A 24,724-nucleotide genomic window follows, 5' to 3' on the forward strand; every position below is an offset into this window, starting at 1 on the left:
AGTGGCATGGGTGGGGTCTCCCATTGTTTGCCTTGTATTAATTAGTACTCATTCATAGTGAACAAAGGCTGTTTTGTATTTAAAAGAGGCCTATACAATGCATTATAGAAAACAGAGTGCTGATAGGCCTAGGGACACTGTCTAGTAGATGTAGGTATGTGGCTCTTAGGAATTTATCCCATACATTCCCATCTTTATGCAGTGTGCTCCAAATCAGTGTTTCTTAACTATGTGCCTCTTGGCTATGGCTTCCTGACTATGGGTGGTATGCAACTATAGGGAGAGATGTCAGAGTCTATATGCCCACCAAACACTGCTTGTAGAGTGAATAAATAATGTGCTTTGCATATCCATGTGCTATATTTCAAAAAGTATGTAGATGTTGTTATGATGAATAAAATATAACCTCATTTATAAGTGTTGCTGAATCTGTTGTAACTTTTTGTTGTGCATTTTCTCAACTTATGTATTCTAAACATATAACTCTAGTGAATGTGTGTGTATTAAAAAGAGACACACATACATTTGAAATAGATATAGAGACATAAAAAGAGGGGGAGAGACAATTTTAATGTTTATAAGATATCCATGTATTCAAAAGGTTGGGATCTACTGCTTAAAGCACTTGCTTTTAGTAAGAAGTCTTGTCTTCACCTGTCTCTATCTCACCCTCTCTAAGCAACTTCAAAGGAACTGCATACAATTATCTTTTCCCTCCTTTTGGTGACTAAAACATCTTCTTCCTCAGACATTGAGGCTGGGAAAAGGATAATAATAGCTCTAACAGTAATAATAATTTTCCTTTAAGTAACACCTTTTATCTGATGCTCTGTAGATGCTATATGGTAGGACTGCACTGTCGCTCAGAAAGGAAACACACAGCTCAGAGATGCTGTAGCTAAAAATAAGAGTTCAGGCCATCGGGTCCCTCAAACATACATTCTCTATGTGAAGCTTACATGCCTATTTCTGACTGAGTCAGGCTCATCTATTTCTGACATAGTCCTGCAGCTCTAGGGAAAGTTAGGCAGCAGGCTCTCTAGCCATTTGGGTGATTCGCCAGGCTGCCACTCTTTCATCTATATAGTATCTTAGGTAAATTCTCCCATATCCAACATGGCTAACTGAATAGAAGCTTATCAGTCAGTCAAAAAAATTCCATGCTTCATTTTTCAATAAATTACAATGTGATAAAAACACACCCATCATGAAGACTAGTATGAAGAAAATTTCCTTCTGTGATGACTCAGAAGGCATTTTCAAACTAGCACAGGGTCATGAGATAGGCTTTGTGAACATCAGTGAACCCCATGCCGCAGGTGACTGTTCTACGGCATACAGGTAAAGCAAGCACAAGATAACAGCTGATAATACATGGCAGAGTTTGTGTATCTATATTGTGGGGGCTTCTGGGCCCAGGGTCATCCTTGGATGGATATGGGACGTGGGGTGGGGGGGGGGGATCGCAATGTGTGTCTTTCCCTCTTCATCACTTGGAAGTAGATAAAATCATGTTGAAATTAACATTCAGATTGCCTTCCAGGAAGGGTAGTGGCAGGAAGGAAATCAAACAGGGCTGTCGGAAGCAGGATTGAGGGAGGCCAAGGTGACTTTCCTATTTTCCCTCTCTTGGCATGTGAAAAATGTAGGAAAGCCCAACAAAGAGGTGCTATGGTTTGAATGTTGGAATTTAATTGCCACTGTGACAATATTAAGAGGTGACTAGTTCATGAGGACTCTACCATCACAATGGATTAATGTTATTGGGGAAGTGGATTTGTTGTAAAGATCATTCTGTCTCTCTCACTTTCTGTGTCTTGTGAATGCTCACTTGCTTTTATATCATGTTGTAATGTACCAAGAAGGCCCTCACCAGATGTATATCTTTGATCTTGGACTTCCCAGCCTCTAGAACAGTGAGCTGAATAAACTGTTTACTATAATTTACTGAGTCTGTTATAACCTGTTACAGAAGCAACAACAATTTGCATAAAGTTATTTATTAAGATAATGTCCTTCATTGAGGGGTGCTTCTTCTGTAGCCCCTCCCCCCCAACTCCTCCCTCTCAGCAAATGGTCCTTTCTGTTTGCAAATCTCAGTGCACATCATTCAGCAAGGGCCAAGCACCTTCTTCACTGTGTTATTCTCATGGCTATCAGAATTGGAATTAGATCCATTGAAGGTCGAGGAGCAAAAAATCTATGGAATTTAAATAGGCATTGAGCAATTTAGGCCACGAATATAACACTTAAAGTAATGTGGTCCAGACAGAAAACACCTGTCCATGCTGTGAATCCAAATGGGGAAAGCTGACATTCTCAGGAGAGCGGTGGCAGTGCCCCCACAGTAAGGATGAAGACCAATTATCTCAGAAGCCAAATCTTCTGAAGTAAATTGTCTATGGAATTGACCTTTGAAAGGCTCAAGATCTAGTGTTATTTGTTTTAAAATGTTTCACCCTGGATACTTCAGATCTTATTTCCACTTTTTCCTTGTTCTCTCCTTCCCTCTGTTGTTTTAATGGTAATTAAAATATTAAACTTCAACCCCAGAATGTAAATCCATTTCATGTGTGCTTTCCTAATGACTGTAGCTGCTTTAAAGGCAAACCAATGGGGAGGGTGGGCCACTGGCATGGAAATTGGGGAAGGAGTGAGGGCTAAACGGGAAGCTAGGCCTGGTCTAAGTAGCCAGACTTCCCATAGATGACCTTTGCCATCCAGTGAATTGTCTGCAGTCCTTATGGCAGTCCTAGGGAGTGATAAGAAACCAGATGCCAGTAGAATGAGCAGAGGAAGAAGTGGAAGGATCTAAGGGGAAGTTGTGGTTTATTCTTCTTAATTTTTATTGTTGTACAAGAAATGCATTACAAACAAGAACATAGGAATGAAAAAAATCACAGCATCATTCCACATAAATTGTTTTTATGTGACTTTTACATGTACATTTAATTTTACAAAGTTGTAAACAATGGAGATATTGTGTGTTCTACTCTTTGATATTTTACAAATGATTTCTCATGTAGTATTGGTATACTTTAAAAAGCTTGTTTAAAATGGAATTAAAAGGTAAGTTTATTTTGGTACAAAAATTGAAATCCATACATAGTCTGTAATGTGCAGTTTCGATGAACTTTTAAAAGTACTGTTATATATGTTCCTAATAATGATTTTTAGTGCCTACACAAGAGACTAGTTAAATTATGATGAGTCATTTAGAATGTTTCTTGTTTTTTGCTGTTATAAATAATCCTGTGATGAACATCTCATTGCAAACAGCTTTTGTAATCTCTTTAATAATTTTTCAGCAAAAGCTCCAGGCATTTCAGTTACTGGGTAAAAGGATATGAAATTTTAAATTTTCTTGAAAAATATTGCAAAGTGATTTCCAAAAACTTTGGGATAATTGACTAATTGCATCACAACCTTGCCAGAAAGCAAGCAAGAAAAGAAAAACCATCTAAACCAAACTGGTAAAATGTTACCTCATTAAGATTTTAAAAGTTAAAGATTTCTGATTACTTCCTAGATTGAGCACATTCCCATTGATCATTTGTTAGTTACATTTTATATTGTGAGAACTACCTCATTTATTATGTTGGCCATTTATCTACTGATGACTTGTAATTTTTTCAATTAAAATTTTATTATATAAGAAATACCTTCCTTTCATATTTAAACTAGGGCTGATTTTTTTTTTACTTGAGAGGCAGAGTTACGGAGAGTTCTTCCATCAGCTGGTTCACTCTCCAAATGGCCACAACAGCTGGAGCTGGGCTGATCCAAAGCCAGGAGCCAGGAGTGTCCCATGTGGGTACAGGGGACAAGCAGTTGGGCCATCTTCCACTGCTTTCCCAGGCCATTAGCAAAGAGCTGGATTGGAAGTGGAGTGGCTGGGGCTTCAACCAGTGCCCATATGGGATGCTGGCACTGCAGGTGGAGGCTTAACCTTCTATGCCACAGTGCCAGCCCCTGATGGCTGTATTTGAGGTACTTTGTTAAAGAGAATAAAAGTATACCATGCACATGATTTTATCTTCAGTCTCTTTTATGGCATTAGTGTTCATTTTAGCTTTTGTATTTTAGTATAGAGATTGCTAAACTCAACACCCAAAATATCCTGAAAATAAAGGAATATAAGTTTAAGTAGCAGAGAAAAAATATAAAACCTGGGATAACATGGGGTAGCATTTCTTAAATTTAAAATATTTTTAGAGGCCAGTGCCATGGTGTAGTGGAATAAGCTGCTGCCTGCAGTGTGGACATCCCACATGGGCATTGGTTCAAGCCCCGGCTGCTCCACTTCCAATCCAGCTCTGTGCTAATGGCCTGGGAAACCAGTGAAGGATGGATCAAGTGCTTGGGCCCCTGCACCCATGTGGGAGACCCGGAAGAAGTTCCTGGCTTCGGATTGGCCTGGCTCCAGCTCTTGTGGCCATTTGGGGAGTAAACCAGTGGATGGAAGAACCCCTTCCTGCCCTGCCTGTAACTCTGCCTCTCAGATAAATACATAAATCTAAAAGAAGAAGAGTTAGAGGAGGAGAAGGGTGGGGGAGAGATCTTCCATCTGCTGGTTTACTTTCCAAATGCCTGCAATGGCCAGAGCTGTACTGATCCCAAGCTAGGAGCCAGGATATTCCTCCAGGTCTCTCATGTAGGTGCAGGGGCCCAAGGACTTGGGCCATCTTGTACTGCTTTCCCAGGCCACAGCAGAGAGCTGGATTGGAAGAGGATCAGCCAGGAGAGAAACCAGTGCCCATAGGGGATGCTGGAACTGCAGGCAGAGACCTAGTCTACTACACCACAACGCTGGCCCCAAAAAATATTTTTAATTTTACCTCAATCCTTTTAGTATCATTATGGTGATAATTTCATGAGGCCTTGATGTGATGAACAATAAATCTGAATTGCAGAGTTTGGGGTGTTAAAATCATGGTATTTTACACAACATGTGAAAAACCATTGCTCTATAGCCAATTTTTAATGCTCTAAGACTATGACCTTGAATCTGACTTATTGTGTAAGGGCAATCATTGAAGACAATTCACAGGTCTATTTCTCTTTTGGAAAAATCCTGAAAGAGACCCCGTCTTTGTAATTTTTTTGTTGCATTTCCAACACTTTCATGTTTGTATCAGAACTTGGGCAGTTTCCAAAAAAGAAGAAAAGAAAGTCCTAGTCGAAACATGCTGGATGGGTCCTTGCTACCTTTAGGAATATGTAGTGGTTGAGAGAGAGTTTGCAAGATTGAGAGAGAGTTTGTCAAGATTTGTTTCTATTTTTGGACCCTGTCACTCATTCTGATAGCTCTTAGAAGCTATGCTCCAACCTCTCTCACTTGTTCTGCAATTCCTGAGCATAAGAAAGATAAATTAAGAAAGATTTATAAAGGGAAGTACCGCTTCTGGCAGACAGTGAAAATAACTGTTTCAGGACAGCAGATACATGGATTTAAGAGCAGCTCATCAGATAAACTTTAGCAGTTGATACTTAATGTAAAAACACTTTGGCATTTGTTATTGCATTTTATTGTGAAAGCCTCTTTGAGGACTTATGTATACATTTTTACTCTTCCTTTCATATCCTATAGAGCAATTAGAATTTCTACCAACATAAGCTATTCATGTTCCATAAATTCTATACACAAAATTTTCATTGCTTTCCTGACCCATTTCTTTTTGCTGTCATCTTTCCCATAAGTCACTTATTTTGTCATCTCTAGCTCTTAAAATGCTTGAATCCATTCACCTTTCTCCTTTCATACTTCTGGTCCTAAATTTGTCTCTCTAGCTCAGACTTCTCTACTGAGTTCTGAGTGGGTAGATCCAACACTATCTGTATTTTCACCACATGTTTCACAGGCCCTTCAAACTCATCCTAGCCCTAATTAAGCTGTCAGTCTTGTTCTACAAACCTGGACCTCTTCCAGTGTTCCCAATGTCATCTATCTAGTGCAGGCCAGAAACCTTAACATCATATCAGAATCCTCCCCATTTCTCATAGTTCATAGCCAACCAATGACCAAGTTTCGCTACTTCTACATTTTAATGTGTCTCAAATATAACCATATCTTTCCTTTTCCGCTCTCATTTTCTTAACCTATGTCTTCATAATTTCTTATCTGGACTGTTGACAAAGCTTCCTAAGAGCATTCTCTACCTCTAATCTGTCTTCCTTCTGGTTGAAACCAGTGCAGCTTTTTTTTAAAAGACAAATCTGATCTGTTCACTCTCTTCTTAAGAAAAACAATCTCTTTGTAGGCTTCTCATTATCCTTGGTATGCTTCAAAGACCTGGTTTTTGGCCCTTTCTGGCTTCATTTGCTACTAAACCTTTCCATATAGCCTATGTAGTCATCCTTAATTGCGTTCTATAATACCATACATCCTTACACCTCTTTGCCTTATTTATTTCCTGGACTAGGCGGTCGACTTTGAAGTAGTATTTAAGGTTTAGGTCAAAGATTAGCACCTCTGTAAAATAATTTCAGGTTATCCTCTCCTCCTCAATCAATTACTCAGCCCTACAACCCTCCAAAGTTACGCATTTCCCTTATTTCTATAGCAGATTACATATAATTGATTATAGAATATATCCCATAGCACTGGGATGTTTTATTTACTGTTTTGTTTTCTAAACTAGATGGGGCACTTCTGAAGATAAAGGCTAGTATTCGTCTTATATTCATTCCCCTGGCTGCTTAATGTGTCCCCATATATGTTTGATAAATGAATAGATGAAGAATGAATGAGTAACATGCTTTATCCTTTCGGATGCTTTTTCTCCTGGGTCCCTAATTAATTTGTAGGCACTGGAACTTTTGTGTTTTCCCTTTGGGAGTCTTAATGCTCAAGACCATCATTATTTCACTTTTTGAATTCCCCTTCCTTTTAATAAGACTGTATGGAGGGGTTGGTATTGTGGTGCGGGGGTTATGCTGCTGCCTATGACACTGGCATCCCAAATGAGTGCTGGTTTGTGTCCTGGCTGCTCCCCTTCTAATACAGTTCCCTAACGTGTCTGTGAAAGCAGCTGAAGATGGCCCAAGTGCTTGGGCCCCTGCCACCCATGTGGGAGACTTGGATGGAGTTCTGGGCTCCTGGCTTCAGCCTGGCCCAGCCCTAGCAGTTGTGGCCATTTGGGGAATGAACCAGCAGACAGGAGATTCTCTCTCTCTCTCTCTCTCTCTCTCTCTCTCTCTCTGAGTTTGAAATTAAATAAATCTTTTTTAAAAAGACTATATGGAACATCTTAAATCTATAACTTGACTTTTTTATGTATAAAGCTTAGCCAACAGAGTCTGAAAATGTTTCATGATGACAATTTAACATATGCAGGGACCAGTTATTGCTGTATTCCCTTCTCCATATGCTTTTGGGTAGAGATCTTTCCTAATGCCACAGAATTTTAACTTCCTGTTTTTATTAGAACTTTCCACCTGACTACATGACTCCTCAACCTAGTCCTATTCTATTTCTTGCTGCTTCTTAAACATGTTTTAATGTCTTCAGGAGTCCATCAAATTTTATTTTATGAGCATGGTCCCTCTTTGATGAGTCTTTGTGTAAAACTTTCCTGGATCTACTTTTTTTTTTTTTTTTTGTGGATCTTGACCTTTAGCTCCCATCTGTCATTTTCTTTACCACCTCTATGTCTTTTGATGCCTCTTTCTGTGTCTTTTGCCTGCTTCGATTTCTGTGTTACTTCCTCCTGAGAGTTCTTCCCTCTTGTGTGCATGCTTGTGCATGCACACACACACAGTGAAGTCTGTTCTCTTTCACTTTCGTCTTCCTTTGTGCTCCACTCTGTATCCCACACTTGTATATTTCTTCATGTGCTTGCTTTCTTTTCTTCTCCATACCCTTCATGCAGCTACTAATAAGCAATGGAAACCCATCCACACATTTTCAGTTCCACTGCTTGTTCCTCTTTAGTTATTGTGTCTGTTTGCCATTTCTTCCTCTCTCATCTTTCTCTCTACATTGCATACGGAAGCACCTTTGTAAATTCTCTCTTTGTTCAGTATCAGTTTATTATCCCAAATGCTTGAAACAGACCCAATTTATTAACATACTTGGTTGTGATTTAGGATCATAACAATCCAATGAGTAAGAATTAGATTCTCAATGTTGAGAAAACTGGCTAAATATTTAAAAAAAGAAACCTCACCTTATATCATGCCTTAAAGTAAATTCCAAATTAGTTCATGATCTCTCTATAAAAAAGAAACTCATGAATTTTAGAATAGAATATATGTGAAGAATAACCTATATTAATAGGCTGGGGAAAAACTTTCAAAGCATAAAAGCAATGAAGATACAACTGAGTAAAAGTTTGATATATTTATGTGAATAAATACTGTATACACTAAAATGTATAAAAATGGCACAGCAATCAGACAATAAATTAGAAAATATTTCTAATGTATATGACCAAAGATTAATGCTCTTAATGTACAATTAACTATAAAGTAACAAGATGACAAGATACATAAGATAGTTCACAAGGATTTTAATATCAAATAGTTATTAAAGAAATTTAACATGTCTTGTGTAATACTGATGTGTATGAAGTGAGGTGAATATTTTCATGTTTATTGGGAGGAGTGCAAGTAATCTTTCTGGAAATCAGTTTCTTTCTCTATTTCTCTCTGCCTCCTGCTTTAATCCCTCCTTTCTCTCCCTCTCCCCCCACCTCCATCCCTCCTATGTATATAACACACAACATACATGAAGCCAATAAATGTTGACATTGTGATTTCTGAGAATGTACACCAAGAAAACAGAAGCTATGTAGGTAACAATTATTTATAATGATGTAAAGTTGAATAATTAAATATCAAACCATAGGGAAATGTGTATAAATTTTCATGAATGCAATAAAATACAGCTAGTAATCATATTTTCAAAAACATTCACTTCAGGGGCCAAAGTTGTGGTGCAACCAGCTAAGCCGCTGGCATTCATGTGAGCAAAAATTCGAGTTCTTAATACTCCATTTCTTTATTTTTATTTTTATTTTTATTTTTTTTTGACAGGCAGAGTGGACAGTGAGAGAGAGAGACAGAGAGAAAGGTCTTCCTTTGAAGTTGGTTCACCCTCCAATGGCCGCTGCGGCCGGCGCGCTGTGGCCGGCGCACTGCACTGATCCGATGGCAGGAGCCAGGAGCCAGGTGCTTTTCCTGGTCTCCCATGGGGTGCAGGGCCCAAGCACCTGGGCCATCCTCCACTGCCCTCCCTGGCCACAGCAGAGAGCTGGCCTGGAAGAGGGGCAACCGGGACAGAATCCGGCGCCTCGACTGGGACTAGAACCCGGTGTGCCGGCGCTGCTAGGCGGAGGATTAGCCTAGTGAGCCACGGCGCCAGCCAATACTCCATTTCTGATCTAGCTCCCTGTGAATACACCTGGGAAAGGAGCAGAAGATGGCACAAATACTGCCACCCATGTGGGAGATCCAGATGAAGCTCCTGGCTTCAGCCTGGCTCAACCCTACCCATTGTGGCCATTTGGGGGAGTGAACCAGAAGATGGAAGATCTCTCTCTCTCTTTCTCTGTAATTCTGCCTTTCAAATAAATAAAATAAACCTTTAAAAAATTCACTTCTTTATAAGATATTAATGTAATTATAAACAATGAAAATGCAGACACATAACTGCATTTGCAAAATAACACTAATTTTAGAAAATGTATATTGTGCAAAAGAATCAATACACACATAAAATTATTGATGAGATTATAGGTAATTTTAATTTTTATTTGAGAGATAGAGCTGCTATCCACTGGTTTACTCCCCAGATTTCTGCAGCAGCCTGGAATGGATCAGGTCTTGAGCTCTTAACTCAATTCTCCTATGTGAGTGGCAGAAATCAAGTTACCTGAGCCATTACCACTGCCTCCCAGGGTCTGCATTAGCTGGAAGCTGGAATCAGGAGTTGGGGCTAGGAATTGAACCCAGATACTCTGATGAGGAATGCAGACATCTGAACTGACATCTTAACTGCTAGTGTAAACCCTTGCCCCAACAAATTTAGTTATAAAAATAATATCGGGGGCAGCGCCGCGGCTCAATAGGCTAATCCTCTGCCTTGCAGCGCCGGCACACCGGGTTCTAGTCCTGGTCGAGGCGCCGGATTCTGTCCCGGTTGCCCCTCTTCCAGGCCAGCTCTCTGCTGTGGCCCGGGAAGGCAGTGGAGGATGGCCCAAGTACTTGGGCCCTGCACCCCATGGGAGACAGGGAGAAGCACCTGGCTCCTGCCTTCGGATCAGTGCGGTGCGCCCGCCGCAGCGCGCCAGCCGTGGCGGCCATTGGAGGGTGAACCAACGGCAAAGGAAGACCTTTGTCTCTCTCTCTCACTACCCACTCTGCCTGTCAAAATAATAATAATAATAATAATAATAATAATAATAATAATAATATCGGGACCAGCGCTGTAGTGTAGTGGTTAAAGCTGCCGCCTGCAGTGCTGGCATCCCATATGGGCGCTGGTTCGAGTCCCGGCTGCTCCACTTCCGATTCAACTCTGCAATGGCTTGGGAAAGCAATAGAAGATGGCCCAAATCCTTGGGCCCCTGCACCTATGTGGGAGACCTGGAAGAAGCTCCTGGCTTTGGGTCAGCCTAGCTCCAGTCATTGCAGGCATTTGGGGAGTGAAGCAGCAGATAGAAGACCTACCTACCTATTTCTTCTTCTCTCCCCCTCCCCCTCTTCCTTCCTTCCCCCTCTTCCCACCTCCCCCCTACCCCTCCCCCTTTCTCCCTTTCAAATAAATAAATCTTAAAGTAATTCTCAATAATTTTCAGATTTTCTTACGGTCTTATTTTATTTATAAAATTATAAAATAGCAAGCATTAGTTTATAAAGGAAATGTACTACTCTGTTTACTTTTTTTGAAAGATTTTATTTTATTTATTTGAAAGGTATAGTAAAAGAGAGAAAGGTCTTCCATCTGCTGGTTCACTCCCCAAATGGTCCCAACAGCTTGGACTGGGCCAGGCTGAAGCCAGAAACTACTTCTGGGTCTCCCACGTGGGTGCATGGGGGGCAAGCATTTGGACCATCTTCTGCTGCTTTCCCAGGTGCATTAGCAGGGTGCTGAATTGGAAGTTGAGCAGTTGGGACTCCAACTTGCACTCCGTTTGCTTTTCTTTTGTTGACATGTTGTTGGATAGTTTGCATTGTTTTTGAATTCTTGGAGCTTTACAGTTTTTTCAAAAAAGATATATATCAAATATGCTTTCTCCTATTTAGCTGTGTTTTTTGCCTCCCAATTTCTTATGAGACCCTAGTCTTTTATTTTATTTTTTTCCCTCTAATGTGTCTCTAAAATCCAAACACTTTGCTAATCTGAAGATGATATTCAACTGAGGTTCTGAATTAGTACTGATGAATTCCATGGAAGCAGTCTGATTAAAATATTTGTTGGGGTCTGCACCACCAATTCTCTGCATAACTCATTTGTGAATTCACAAAATAAACTTCTTTTCATGAGATTCTCTGATTGTTCTCCTCCCTCACTTTAAAAAGTCCTGCTTCCTTTCCTCTTCCAGTTCTTTCCCTTCTCCCTTTGAACGCCTTATCTGACTTTCCTCCCCCTTCTGTTCATTCCTTTACCTTCTCTGCCCTTTTTCCCTGGCTTCTGCTCTGGCTAACTACCTTAAATACTTTACTTGCTCTTTTCCCTTTAACTTAGTTTTATGCCTGTCTTAGTTTTTTCCTCTGTGAATTACTTTAATTTTCTAATCACCTCTCTGTACTTCATTTATCTATTAATCCTTTAAGCTGACACCCTTATAAACAAGCATAATATTTCCTCTTTTTTTTCTAAGACAAAAATTCATTTTTGAAACTTGATCAGCACTTGCCTTTGAGGTTTGACAGTCCTGTTGCTGATACATGTTCATTTCACTTTCTACCATAACCCTTAGACCTTCTTGTGATTCCGTTTTACATTGGTGCATTTGATTATTCTATCCTTTGTGAATCACATTACATTTATGAATGCTTTATTTAATCTTATTTTATTGATTTCTGTCCATTTAAAAAATTATCCTGCTCACGCTCTATTTTATGCTTATCCTGCAATGTGTGGAAACACCTGCAAATTTTATTAGCATCCTCTCTCTTCTATTCTTGAAGCAGTAAATGAAAATATTGAATTGTATTGAACTCAGAGTGGACCCCTAAGAGACATACTTGACACATACACCCAATCCAGTATTGAACTGTTAGTAACAACTCTTTGTACTCAATTTGTTTTTAACTAATTTTGTATCTGAACTATCCATCTATGGCACTTCTACCTAATTCACCCCTCTTAAAATTTTTGCTATCTCAAGTCTACCATCTTTTTGTTGTTGTTAATGTACTGAACTTACCCTGTTGAAGGGAGAATTCAATTGTGGTTTCAAATTATTTCTTTCTGACAAACTCATGCTACAAACTGTCTTCTTATTTCAATGCAGTCCAAATTGATCCTTATTAACAGTTTTACGTATTGTGTTAGCTGTTCATTGAGCTGATTCAGTAGCGCACTTACTCATTTGTTGCTCTCTGGAGTCACGTTTTTCTCTCCACACAGCCCTTTTTTCACTTTCTGAAGGCCCTAGTTACCCAATAGGCTACCAAAATAGTTGTTTCTTGACCTCCACAATTCATCTTTCAGTTTTTCTGGCTTCAAAGGTTCATCACCTGGCCCATAATATATGCTACAAGGTTTAGCTTTAAAACATTCCATTTGCTTCTTTATGTAATAGAGTTGGTTCTTTTTTTAAAAAAAAAGATTTATTAATTTATTTGAAAGTCAGAGTTACAAGGAGCAAGAAGGAGAGGCAGATAGAGAGAGAGAGAGAGAAGTCTTCCATCCACGATTCACTCCCCAATTGGCTGCAAAGGCCAGAGCTGTGCTGATTTGAAGCTAGGAGCTTCTTCTGGGCCTCCCACGCAGGTGCAGGACTTGGGCCATCCTCTATTGCTTTCCCAGGCCATAGCAGGGAGCTGGATCAGAAGTGGAGCATTCGGGACTTGAACTGGCACCCATATGGGATGCTGGCACTGCAGGCAGCGGCTTTACCTGCTATGGCACAGTTGGTTCTTTTGTTTTGTTTCTTAAAACTAGGTCTTTATTTTGGAGTCATCTTTTTCATTCATAATCTGTTACCACCCCTGACCAGAGTAAACCCACCTCCCATCCCCCTCAATCTTGATACTGTAAAGAGGGATTCTTTTTTTTTTAACTTTTATTTAGTAAATAGAAATTTCCAAAGTACAGTTTATGGATTACAATGGCTTCCCTCCCCTCATAACTTCCCTCCCACTCGCACCCCTCCCCATCTCCCGCTCCCTCTCCCCCATTCCATTCACATCAATATTCATTTTCAATTATCTTTTTAAAATTTTTTTTTATTTTTTAACTTTTATTTAATGACTATAAATTTCCAAAGTACAGCTTATGGATTACAATGGCTTTTCCCCCCATAACTTTCCTCCCACCCGCAACCCTCCCCTTTCCCGCTCCCTCTCCCCTTCCATTCACATCAAGATTCATTTTCAATTCTCTTTATATACAGAAGATCAATTTAGCATGTATTAAGTAAAGATTTCAACAGTTTGCACCCACATAGAAACACAAAGTGAAAAATACTGTTTGAGTACTAGCTATAGCATTAAATCACAATGTACAGCAAATTAAGGACAGAGATCCTACATGAGGAGTAAGTGCACAGTGACTCCTGTTGTTGACTTAACAAATTGACACTCTTGTTTATGGCATCAGTAATCACCCTAGGCTCTTGTCATGAGTTGCCAAGGCTATGGAAGCCTTTTGAGTTCACTGACTCTGATCATATTTAGACAAGGTCGTATTCAAAATGGAAGTTCTCTCCTCCCTTCAGAGAAAGGTACCTCCTTCTTTGATGACCTGTTCTTTCCACTTGGATCTCACTCTCGGAGATCTTTCATTTAGATCTTTTTTTTTTTTTTTTGACAGAGTGTCTTGTAAGCCAACTTTTTTTTTCATTTGTGTACTTTCTTTTTCTATTCTATCTTTTTTTTAAACTTTTATTTAATGAATATAAATTTTCAAAGTACAGCTTATGGATTACAATGGCTCCTCCCCCCATAACTTCCCTGAGAGATGATCTCTCTCTGCCTTTCAAACAAATAAAATAATAAAAATCCATGTATATACCTTTTAATCTGGCAGTATCTATCCTATGAACTTATTATCCAAATAGTTTTATGCTTATGTTTAAAATGACATGTGTCATATTACTTATTGAGCAGTGTTTTAATAGGAAATTACTGAATATGTTATAAATTTATATTCATAGGTAACTGATTAAGTAAAATATGTCATATTATTATAATAGGATGTAATGAGATTATAACATTTTTTAAGGGATGAAAATGCTCTTTAGGTAATGGTATGAAAATGTTTCTGACATATATTGCTAAGTAAAATTGTTAAGGTACAGTATGTTAATCTAACACTGGTGTAGAAAAGAGATAGACAAAGAAACAGATAAATATATATTTCTACTGGTCTATGAATAATAAAAACTCTAAGGGCAAAAAATAATAATCAGTGGTTACCATTTGGGACATACAAACTTGGGTTTGAAGAATCAGGGTTATGAAGGAGACAACGTTATTTATTATTAATGTGCATGTATTATCTATTTAACAACCTGGATATTTTTATAATGAAATCATTTTATAAATGAAGACCTTAAAATACATTTTGGGGGTTGGACATTTAATGGAATTTAGAAATACCAGCATCCAGAGTGCTTGGTTTAAGTCCTGGCTCTACTTTTGATCCAGCTTCCCGCTATGGTGCAGCCTGGGAGGCAGCAGGTGGTGGCTGAAGTACTTGGGTCCTCTGGCACTCAGGTAAGAGACACAGATAGGGTTCTGGGCCCCCGACTTCAACCTGATCCAGCCCTGGCTATTGCAGATATTTGGGGAGTGAACCAGTGGAGAAGAGATATCAATTTCTTTTTCAAATAAAATGAAAATAAATTTGTAAAATACCTTGTTGATATAGATATAAATTGATGAGATTAAATGTGTTATGATTTAATAATAAAGTTATGATTTGAATAATTTACCATAGATGACAAATGTGTTGCTTTCAATGTTGTTCATTATTGGGCAGGTCAAGTTCTGTGCAACTTGATTTTGCTGACAACAAAATAGAGAAAATTCTTGACAGCTACCCTAATGTATTCACAGTCTTTGAAAAGATTAATAGCTATTGATGATTTTAGAACCAACAAACATTTCCATGTTATCAAATACCACGGGATACAGCAAATGAAATGTATTATTTAAATGCAGGTCATAGAGAAAGTTCTTTTTGCATTACGTTTTATGTTTTTCTGGGCTAAAAAATAAATTGAAACATTAAATGGAACCTAAATATAATATGACTTACCTAGTAAAAATTCCAATTGGTGCAGAAGTCAGATTTGCTGTTTTTTTTTTTTTAAATTGTGTAGCATTTGTGTGGTTCTTATTAATTGGTACATATTAGAAGTAACACAAGAAAATTATACTTTTTTTGGTAAGTACAAACCTGTTTGTGTACATGAGCACATGTGGGTTCTTGTTTTGTTTTTAATATATGAAGTAGCTATTTGCCTTTAATTCAATGAATTATAGTAGAATTAGTTCTCAGCATGAACTGCTGAGAGCCTTGCATTTATATCTGTTGTTTTCAAGAAAGAAAAGCTTGATGGTTTTAGTTCTAGTTATTATTTTTCCAGAGACCTTCATCACCCACTCTCTTATTTGCCATTAATATGAATTAATTCTTCCATTTTCAAGCCTCAGGAATGGCAAGAAAAATGAAATCTCACTTTTTCCTCTCCTCCTTTTACATGAGAGGTCATGAGTTGGGGAGGTATGCACAAACTGCCCCCTTTTAAAGGCATTCAGTTGGAAGCAGACTGAGGGCAAGGTCTCTGAAGAAATGTCTTCTGGGAAAATGTCAGCATTTCATATCCTGTGGAGAGAATGTTCTAAGATGGTGTGGTAAGAGTCCAGCATGTGGGCTTCTGGCAATTAGGACTATGAAATAGCATTAATCTCTCCTTTGGTTTCTTTGTGAAATGAGATTTTTTTTGTATCAAAGTAAATGTAAAACAATAGAATTGAACATTCCATTATAAGTCCATGTTTCATACTTGATTTGCTTGTTGTTATCCACAAGGTATCTCTCAGTTACTTTGATTATATTACCAGATTATCTGATGATTAAGGCCATTAACAATCCACTCTTCAGTAGTCAACATAACAATGCTTAGTTGCCTTGCAGTAACAATTAGGGAATGAAGCAATTTACCATAATTAGGTGTTATCTGAAAAAAAAATCCACATTAAGGGAAGTTAAAAAGACTTCTTTTTCATGTTTAGAAACGACTGTTAACAGAGCAATTTTTTCTGAATTACAAAGAAAATTATTGCACTTTTAATTTGCTCATTATTGCAAACACAGAAACAACAAATAGTTCTTGTTCAGAGTATACCCCGTGTGGCTTTGGGCAAGTTTCTTAAGACCTTTTTCTGTTCTTGTTTCATCATCTAGTAGGCAATGGTAATTGTCATACCACAAGTAGGTACTGATGAGTCATTAATGTCTGCAAAGTGCTTTGAGATCCTGGGAAAGAAAATATTTTATAAATAGGTGTACAATTTATATAAGACTTTTTTTTTTTGACAGGCAGAGTGGACAGTGAGAGAGAGAGACAGAGAGAAAGGTCTTCCTTTGCTGTTGGTTCACCCTCCAATGGTGGCCACGGCCGGCGCACTGCGCTGAGCCGATGGCAGGAGCCAGGTGCTTATCCTGGTCTCCCATAAGACTTATTTTTAACTTTTATAATGGGCTTATTTAGATTTAAGACCTGGCTTAAAAAGCCCTTTATTCCCTGTTCTGAATTTTCCTTTATCAAGTAAGACTATTTTATGTTTTTTCATAGTTTTAGTATCTTTTCAAGTCTTTCAGTGAGATTTCAACTTTTATGGTCTATCTGGATTAAAATCCCCATTGGCCATATTATTGGCCAATCATCCAAAATCTTCACTCAAATAAAATGGGATTACCCATTGGGAAATGTATTTCTGCTTGTATGTTTTTAGAAATGCTAAAATGTGGATAAGAAATCTGGGATTTCTGCTTTGTTTCATTGAACTTGGCACATTTTCTGTTCTTGCCATTTTGGGGCAGCTAGAGGAAGAGGTAATAGGCTACAGAACTGCTATTAGATGGATTGGACACAATGTTCCAGATATATATTCTATCTTAGTCATAATTTGGAAAACCTGTAGGTATTGAAGATCCTGGATAGACTGGTGGAGCTAGATTTGGAACTTCAGATTGTAGGGAAGTCAGTGCTCAGCTCATCTCATATTTCTGTTCAAGTCTGCCTAAACCTGGGAGAGGATTGAGATTACTAAATTGTGAAATCTAGTAGAGATTCAGAGTAGTGACCAAGACAGAAGCTTACTGAAGCATGTCAACATGGGAGTAGGAGTTAAAGAGAAAGCCAGAAAGAATAGCTTTCAGAAAGGGAGAATCAGAAAGAGAGAAGGAAAATATTTCCCTAAGGAAATGGATCTCAGAATTTTAAAAAACATGAACGTAAATATCAAGTGCTTATTATGTACCAGACACTAAGCACTTTACAAGCCTTCCCACCTTTAATCTTCTCAGGAAGTTTAAGAGTTAGATACTGTCATTACCCTTGTTTTATAGCTGATGAAACTGAAGGATATAGAAGTGAAATAATTTGAACAAAGCCACAAAGCTAGTAATTGATAGAAATAGGACTTGAACTTGAGTGATGTAGCTCCAGAATCCATGCAAATAACTGATATTTACTACTGAATTTTTACTATTGGATTATAGCAAGCGACATGGTAGAAAATCAAGAAACCTTGGTGATCTTTACTACTCCACTAGATTTCGAGGAGGCTGTTTTTTTTTTTTTTTTTTTTTTTTTTTCCAGGCAGAGTGGACAGTGAGAGAGAGAGAGACAGAGAGAAATGTCTTCTTTTCCATTGGTTCACCCCCCAATGGCTGCTGTGGCCGGCGCACCGCACTGATCCAAAGCCAGGAGCCAGGTGCTTCTCCTGGTCTTCCATGCAGGTGCCGGGCCCAAGAACTTGGGCCATCCTCCACTGTACTCCCGGGCCACAGCAGAGAGCTGGACTGGAAGAGGAGCAACCGGTACAGAATCCGGTGCCACGACCGGGACTAGAACCCAGGGTGCTGGTGCCACAGGCAGAGGATTAGCCTATTGAGCCACGGCGCCAGCCAGGGGAGGCTGTTCTAAACCTAAACTAAACTGAATGGTGAAACTGAACTTATTGATACTGCCATCAATTTAAATTGACTCAAGAGCTGGGAACAATTTGGGTTTGCAATTTGGGGCAATACTCACCTCTTGCTAGAATACTGGAATTAGTATTCATTGTCCCTCAGTCTTCCAGGTACATCTATATTATCTTCACTGAATTAAGTTGGTTTTGTGACTAGTGGATGAGCTTTAGGATTTACTAACACCCATAGCACCCTGCTAGATTACCTTAGCCCTGATTCAAAGGGAAAGTTGCTGTCATCTAGCTCAATGAATCTTGATTGTTTATGTTGATCTTCAATTCAAGTACTGACTAATCCTAATCTTCTTTCATCAATGAGGCCAGGTAAGATCACATCCTGAGTTTGCCTGGGAATATTATATACATAAATTTAGGAAACTTTCCTTCTCATCTCTAGCATTTTTGGTGATTGGATTAGATTTGTTATATGATCTTCCAGAAATGTTGTCTAGCAATTTGAACCTTCCAAAAGTGAATAAATAACACCAAAAAATGAAAGTCTCCCCCCCCCCATACACACACACACATACAGGTAAGTTTCTCATTTCAATGCACAAATTGAATCCATGAACTGGTGAAATTTCTTATGCTACTATTATGTCTGGGAGTCAGAAGGGGAAAAACAGACTGGAAAAGGCCTAACTGGGCTAATGATACAGTATAGGGAAGAGTTAGCGAATGAACATTTACTATGTGGCTACTCTGTGCTGGACTTTATGCCAAATGGCTTATACAAGTAGGCTTCAAAAAGTTCATAGAAAATGAATTCAAATTTATCCTGATAGGGCATTACAGGTTGTGTAAGTGTATTGAAACATATTGTTCCACATATATACATACAATATTGTATGTGAAATACATTTTTAAAAAGATATATTTGGGGAAGTCATTTACCTTAGAAATTAAGACACTAATTAAAATGTTCACATCCCAAATTAGAGTGCCTGGGTTTAATATCCAATTCTAATTCTTGACTCCAACTTCCTGCTAATGCAAATCCCTGGATATAGCAGTCATGGCTCAAGTGATTGAGTTCCTACCACTCATGTGGGAGACATAGATTGAGTTCTCACTCCCGGCTTCAGCCTGGCCCCGTCCTAGCCATTTGGACATCTGAAGAGTAAACCTATGGATGGGGGCTCTCTCTGTCTCTTAGTCTCTCAAATACTTTTTTTTTTTAAAAAGAAAGTTTACTTCGGTGGAAAAAATGAAATTCATGCATATGAGGGATCTTTAAAGAGTTCATGAAATGTGTATTATTAAAAAAAAACTACATGGATTTAAAATTTTTTTAACCAAAATCAATTTACCTTCATTTTTAAAATTTTTGAGATAACATATTTTTAGTTTTCATTATTGTCCAAAGCTTAATGCTCCTCTAAATGAAGAGTTCAACAAATAATTCCATTTTCTATGAACTTTTTGAAGTCTCCTTTTATAATATTATAGTAACTGAACATTAGTGTCCTCATTTTCAAAGATGAGAAAACTGAGGCTCAGTGAGGTTAAATAACATATTCAAGGTTATAGTGCTGGGAAGTAAGGAATTAAACCAAGTCGTGAATTGAGATCTGTTTTTGAAGCCTAGGACTGTAATAGTCCCTCATATTCCTTTTCTTTGTTCTTTTCTATTGGTCTAGTTGCAACTTAAATTACAACTCATTTTGGAGTCACTCATTGAATCTAATTTATGTTATGCATAGTAGCTAGAGTCCATTTTTGAGGCTAGTTAATGATAATGATTATAATAATAATGTTAAGAAGAAAATCATTTAGTGAACCATGCTAGATGCCACACAGCATATCAAGTACTTTGGATGGATTCTTTCATTTGTTCTTTATAATAAGCACAATGACTTAGGTACATCAAATATCCTTATTGACAAAACAAGTTTAGAATGGTTAACTGATTTTTGTAGGATTATACAGTTCGGGAGCATCAAAGCCAGGACAAAAACTTGCATCTGACTATAAAGCTCCAGTTGTCTGCTACTGCCTCTTAGACTTTTCTAAAATGATTTTTGAGTTAACTTCCTAATAGGAATAAGTTTGTGCTTTAAGAATTTCTATGTAATATGTAGCATTGGCTTTTTTGATGGCCTTTAACCTGTGTATTGCTGGAACAAGAAATGATGCCTCAGCCTAAAAATTGGCCGTATATTGGGATCCATTAAGAAGCCACTGTAAGTCTGGTGTGTTGTCCTTTTCCTTTGTTCATCCTTATGTATGCCTCATTCCTACTTGAAAGTTTTGGTCTCGTCAGCAGTAAATTCAATGCTTACACATCTGGGTCACTAAGGCCTATTTGCTGGTTACATGAGCTCTAAAATGGCAATTCCAGGAATAGAATTGAGATGGGAAGTTGGTCATGGTGAATCTTCATGAGAAAAGGGGAAAAGACGTAAGGGGTTTTGTGAAGTGTACAGGAGCAGCAAGAGGAATTTCTCACAAGTTTATTAAAATTGCTACAAAAAGGGACGAAAATCCTCATTAAAACAACACAAAACTTGCTGTCTCACATATCTGAAGTTTAAAGGTCTCCATTTCATGTGTCAATTCAAACTGTTTTTTTCAAGTAGCCACAGTAGTGCCTCTCCTTGCAAAATGCAGACCGCTAAAGGTCAGGCTACTCTCAATGCTTTCAAGAATGGAGGAGACTGCAAACCCATCCGTTTGGAAAGGAAGAGCTGATACTTGCTATTCATGCTAAGGAGATCAGAGGTGAAGAGGAAGCCAACAGGGAAGCATTGCAGTGACTCCTAGAGCTGCAGGCAACCTGAGGCTTTGAGAATGAATGGTTTTTAGAAGGTTTGGTCACTAGCAAGTAAGTTCCCCAAATGAGAAGAGTTGGTACTCTATCGGCTCTTACTTGTGTAAGAGTTTCCTGCTCAAAGGATTTGTGCTATGAAAGACACAGAGGACATTAAAGGTTGCAAACCCACTTAACAAAACAACTTTGGTAAGGGAACTGTCAATAACAGGCAGAGGCAAATATGCTACAGCTTGAGTCTGGCTGGAGCCAGGCTGCCTGCATGCTGTTTCCTTCTACAGATGGGGCCGCACTTGGCAAACGCAACGTAGATTTGGAATTTAAAGCTACATGGTGATTTCAGTGTTTCATTTTCCCACAAATCAATCAGGATGATTCAAAACCAAAGCAGATGGCCACACAGCTACTGTGGAATATCAGCTACTGGCCAACCTTTTATTTTTCTTCAGAACATTACCTCTTACAACAACTTTAGTTTTCAAAGTGTCTTAAATGTAGCAAAATACACTTCGCTGGGAAGAGTCTATAATTCATCTCTTTTTCCTTTGCAACTGCTGTTATGATTCTCAGGGAGATCTAATGCCTCTCAGAACTCAGAAAGCCAGTGTGCATATTCAAAGGCTATAGAATGTGGGGCAGCTTGATACTTGCTGGGAGTGGGTTCGGGGGCAGCTAGGAGGTTGCTGAGATTGTACTTTGTTGTCTGCCTTTTCATTTGATTTTGTCTTTGACTGAAACACTGCAGAAAGAAGCATGTTGAAGATAGTTACAGAGCTAGGAAAAGGACCTTTAGCAGGCCTAGCAGCCACCAAAAATCTGTTTTGGATGTAGTCTGTACTCATGGACTGGAAATGTGATAGTTCCAGACAAATGTGTGTGATGTGGTGTGTGTGTGTGTGTGTGTTTTGTGAGTTTTTCCTTTTCTCTAAGAGAACTTGTGTTTCTCTTGAGTCCCTACCTAATAGCTCCATCTTCTTCTTTTTCCTTTCTTAACTTTTTTAATTTGAAATATTTTTTCATTTATAGAAGAATAGTAAAAATAAGAGAAGGGTCTTGCATACTTTTCACCCAGATTTCCTATTATTAACACATTATATTAACTGTGGTGAATTTATCAAAACTAAGAAATTAACATTGGAACATTGCTATTAAGTAAACAACAGACTGTATTCAAAATTTACCGGCCTTTCTACCAACGCTCTTTTTTTTCTGTTAAGGATGTGATCCAGAATTTCATGTTTTATTTAGTCATCAAGTCTCCTTAGTTTCCTCCAATCTGTGGATTTTTGGGTTTTTGTTTTTCATAACTTTAACACTTATGAGGAGTACAGATAGTATATTTTGTAAAATGTCACTCAATTTGGATTTGGCTGATTTCTTGCAATTGCATTGGAGTTCTGAATATTTGAGAATACTCTAGAGGTGATACACCTTTTTTATTCTAATCATATCAGTACACACCTTATGTTAGCTTGACTGATCATTCATGACTTTAATCCCAATCAGGTCTCCTTAGTTTTAAAAATGTATGTGTAAAGTGCACTGTTTGGTAAGTGGCTAACTGATTGTATAATGCAAAAGAGTACTTATCTCAATGCCTGGCACTTAGTACATGTTCATTCATTCATTCAGCAACAACTATTTATGGAGTCAGCCAATATAGCCAAAATTTCAAGGCTGTTTATAAATTCACCTATTCAGTAAACAAATATTTTTATTGAATTGTTACATACAGAAATTTTATTAGAGTAAAGCAAATAAGGAAATTGTCTTGGATGCAAGTTTGTCAATATGAGAGTGTTATTTAATTAGTGTTAATGACTGATAAATATGTTTCATCACTCTTGATGAAGTTGACATTTGTCAGAGCTTTGCCTCTTATCAACTCTGTGATCTTGGGCTAGTCATTTACTCTTTAAGTCCTAGTTTTCACAAATTTAAAATAGGAACAATGATAGATCTGCATCATGAGATTTTTGTAAAGATCAAAAGAAGATGTTACATTTGTTATGAACAATGCGACCTGACAGTACTTATTTAATTATTGGCAATTATTGTTTTCATATAAATCTCAAGAAGGAGTTCATTCTGTTGTTTGAAATAGCCATTTGTCCTATTCATTTGTGGGATCAATCTGATAAATCATTTTATCAACTAAGAGTATCTGCAACAACCACTGCTGCCAAAAATATAAGCACCAATCAGTTATATAATAAAAGCTCAAATAGAGTAGCTTCTTTTGTTACTATTGTTGTTAATCTTATTATTATTACCTGGAAGGGTGAAATGGGTCCCAATTATAGGAATCTGTAGATGTTTCCCTTATTATTTGTCAAAAATTGTGATGTTCTTGAAACCTGCTCTTGCTGGGCCCACCCAGGCCCTAGCTAGGGGGTAGAAGGAGTCAGGGTTGAGCTGGTTGGGCCAAAGGCTTGCACACCACCACTCTGTCTGAAGAAATGAGTGGTGGATGGACCCCAAGTAAGAGCACAGTGTATGTCTCCAACTTGCTTTTTTTCCTGATGAACAATGACTTATACCGGATATTTTCTAAGTATGGCAAAATTGCAAAGGTTACTATAATGAAAGATAAAGATTCCAGGAAGAGTTAAGGAGTTGCACTCATTTTGTTTTAGGATAAAGACTGTGCAAAACTGCACCAGGGCAATAAACAATAAAAAATTATTTGGTAGCTAAGAGCAGCTGAGTTCATCCAAAGACAAAACCACATTGATAAATCCAGTACTACAAATATGGGGAAAGTGGATGCTTAAGTTATGCCTGACCTAAAAATATGCTTGGAGAACATGAACCTCCAAAGAAGAAAGACAAAAAGAAAATTCTGAACCAGAAGAAGAGACTGATAAGGAGAAGAAAGTGAAGATGAAGGGAAGACCATGCTCTGGACAGCCTCGGCCAGGCCACAACCTTCCAGCAAGCCAAAACTGAAGAGCAAACCAAAATGGAAAGTCATTCAGGGGGTCCTTCAAAATCAGATGACTCCAGACACCCAAGTTAAAGGAAATCCCATATTTCCGTGATGAGGAAGAGCTTAGTGATTAAACTTATATTTATTGTCTAAATATCCTTAAATTAAAGTCTTGGAGCACAAAGTTCAGCTAAGGACTAAGGTTACTTTTAGAATTTGAGCATAAGAACACTTAATACCCAATACTTCCTTTTACTAGAAAATAGTTCATAGCAAATTTTTTTTATTTAATGAATGCATTTTTACATAGATACAGCTGTAGGAATACAGGGGTTCTTTCCCTCATGCCCCCTACTCCACTCCCTTCCCGCCTCCCATTCCCTCTCCCATCTCCTTCTTCATTATGGATCATTATTATTATGACTTTATATATAGAGGACCATCTCTATGCTAATCATAGATTGCAACAATTTGTCCCCACACTCACCCACAACATACAGAGTACGGTTTGGGGAGAGATTTTGCAGTCGATTCTCATATTGCAATTCAATAGGGACAGAAGTCCTACCTGGGGAGCAGGTGCACAGTGACTATTGTTCCTTTAACAATTAGCACTCTTTTTTTATAGGAAATTTAAAAATACATAT

The 24,724-nt window shown here is 38.2% G+C and overlaps 1 pseudogene; it reads left to right on the forward strand.

Annotated features, from left to right (window-relative positions):
* The first annotated feature begins 23,607 nt into the window (after nucleotides 1–23,607).
* LOC100346919 (zinc finger CCHC-type and RNA-binding motif-containing protein 1 pseudogene) lies at nucleotides 23,608–24,211 on the forward strand (annotated as a pseudogene).
* The last annotated feature ends 513 nt before the right edge of the window (nucleotides 24,212–24,724 follow it).

Source organism: Oryctolagus cuniculus, chromosome X (genome assembly GCF_964237555.1).
Source record: "Oryctolagus cuniculus chromosome X, mOryCun1.1, whole genome shotgun sequence".
NCBI classification, from domain to species: Eukaryota; Metazoa; Chordata; class Mammalia; order Lagomorpha; family Leporidae; genus Oryctolagus; species Oryctolagus cuniculus.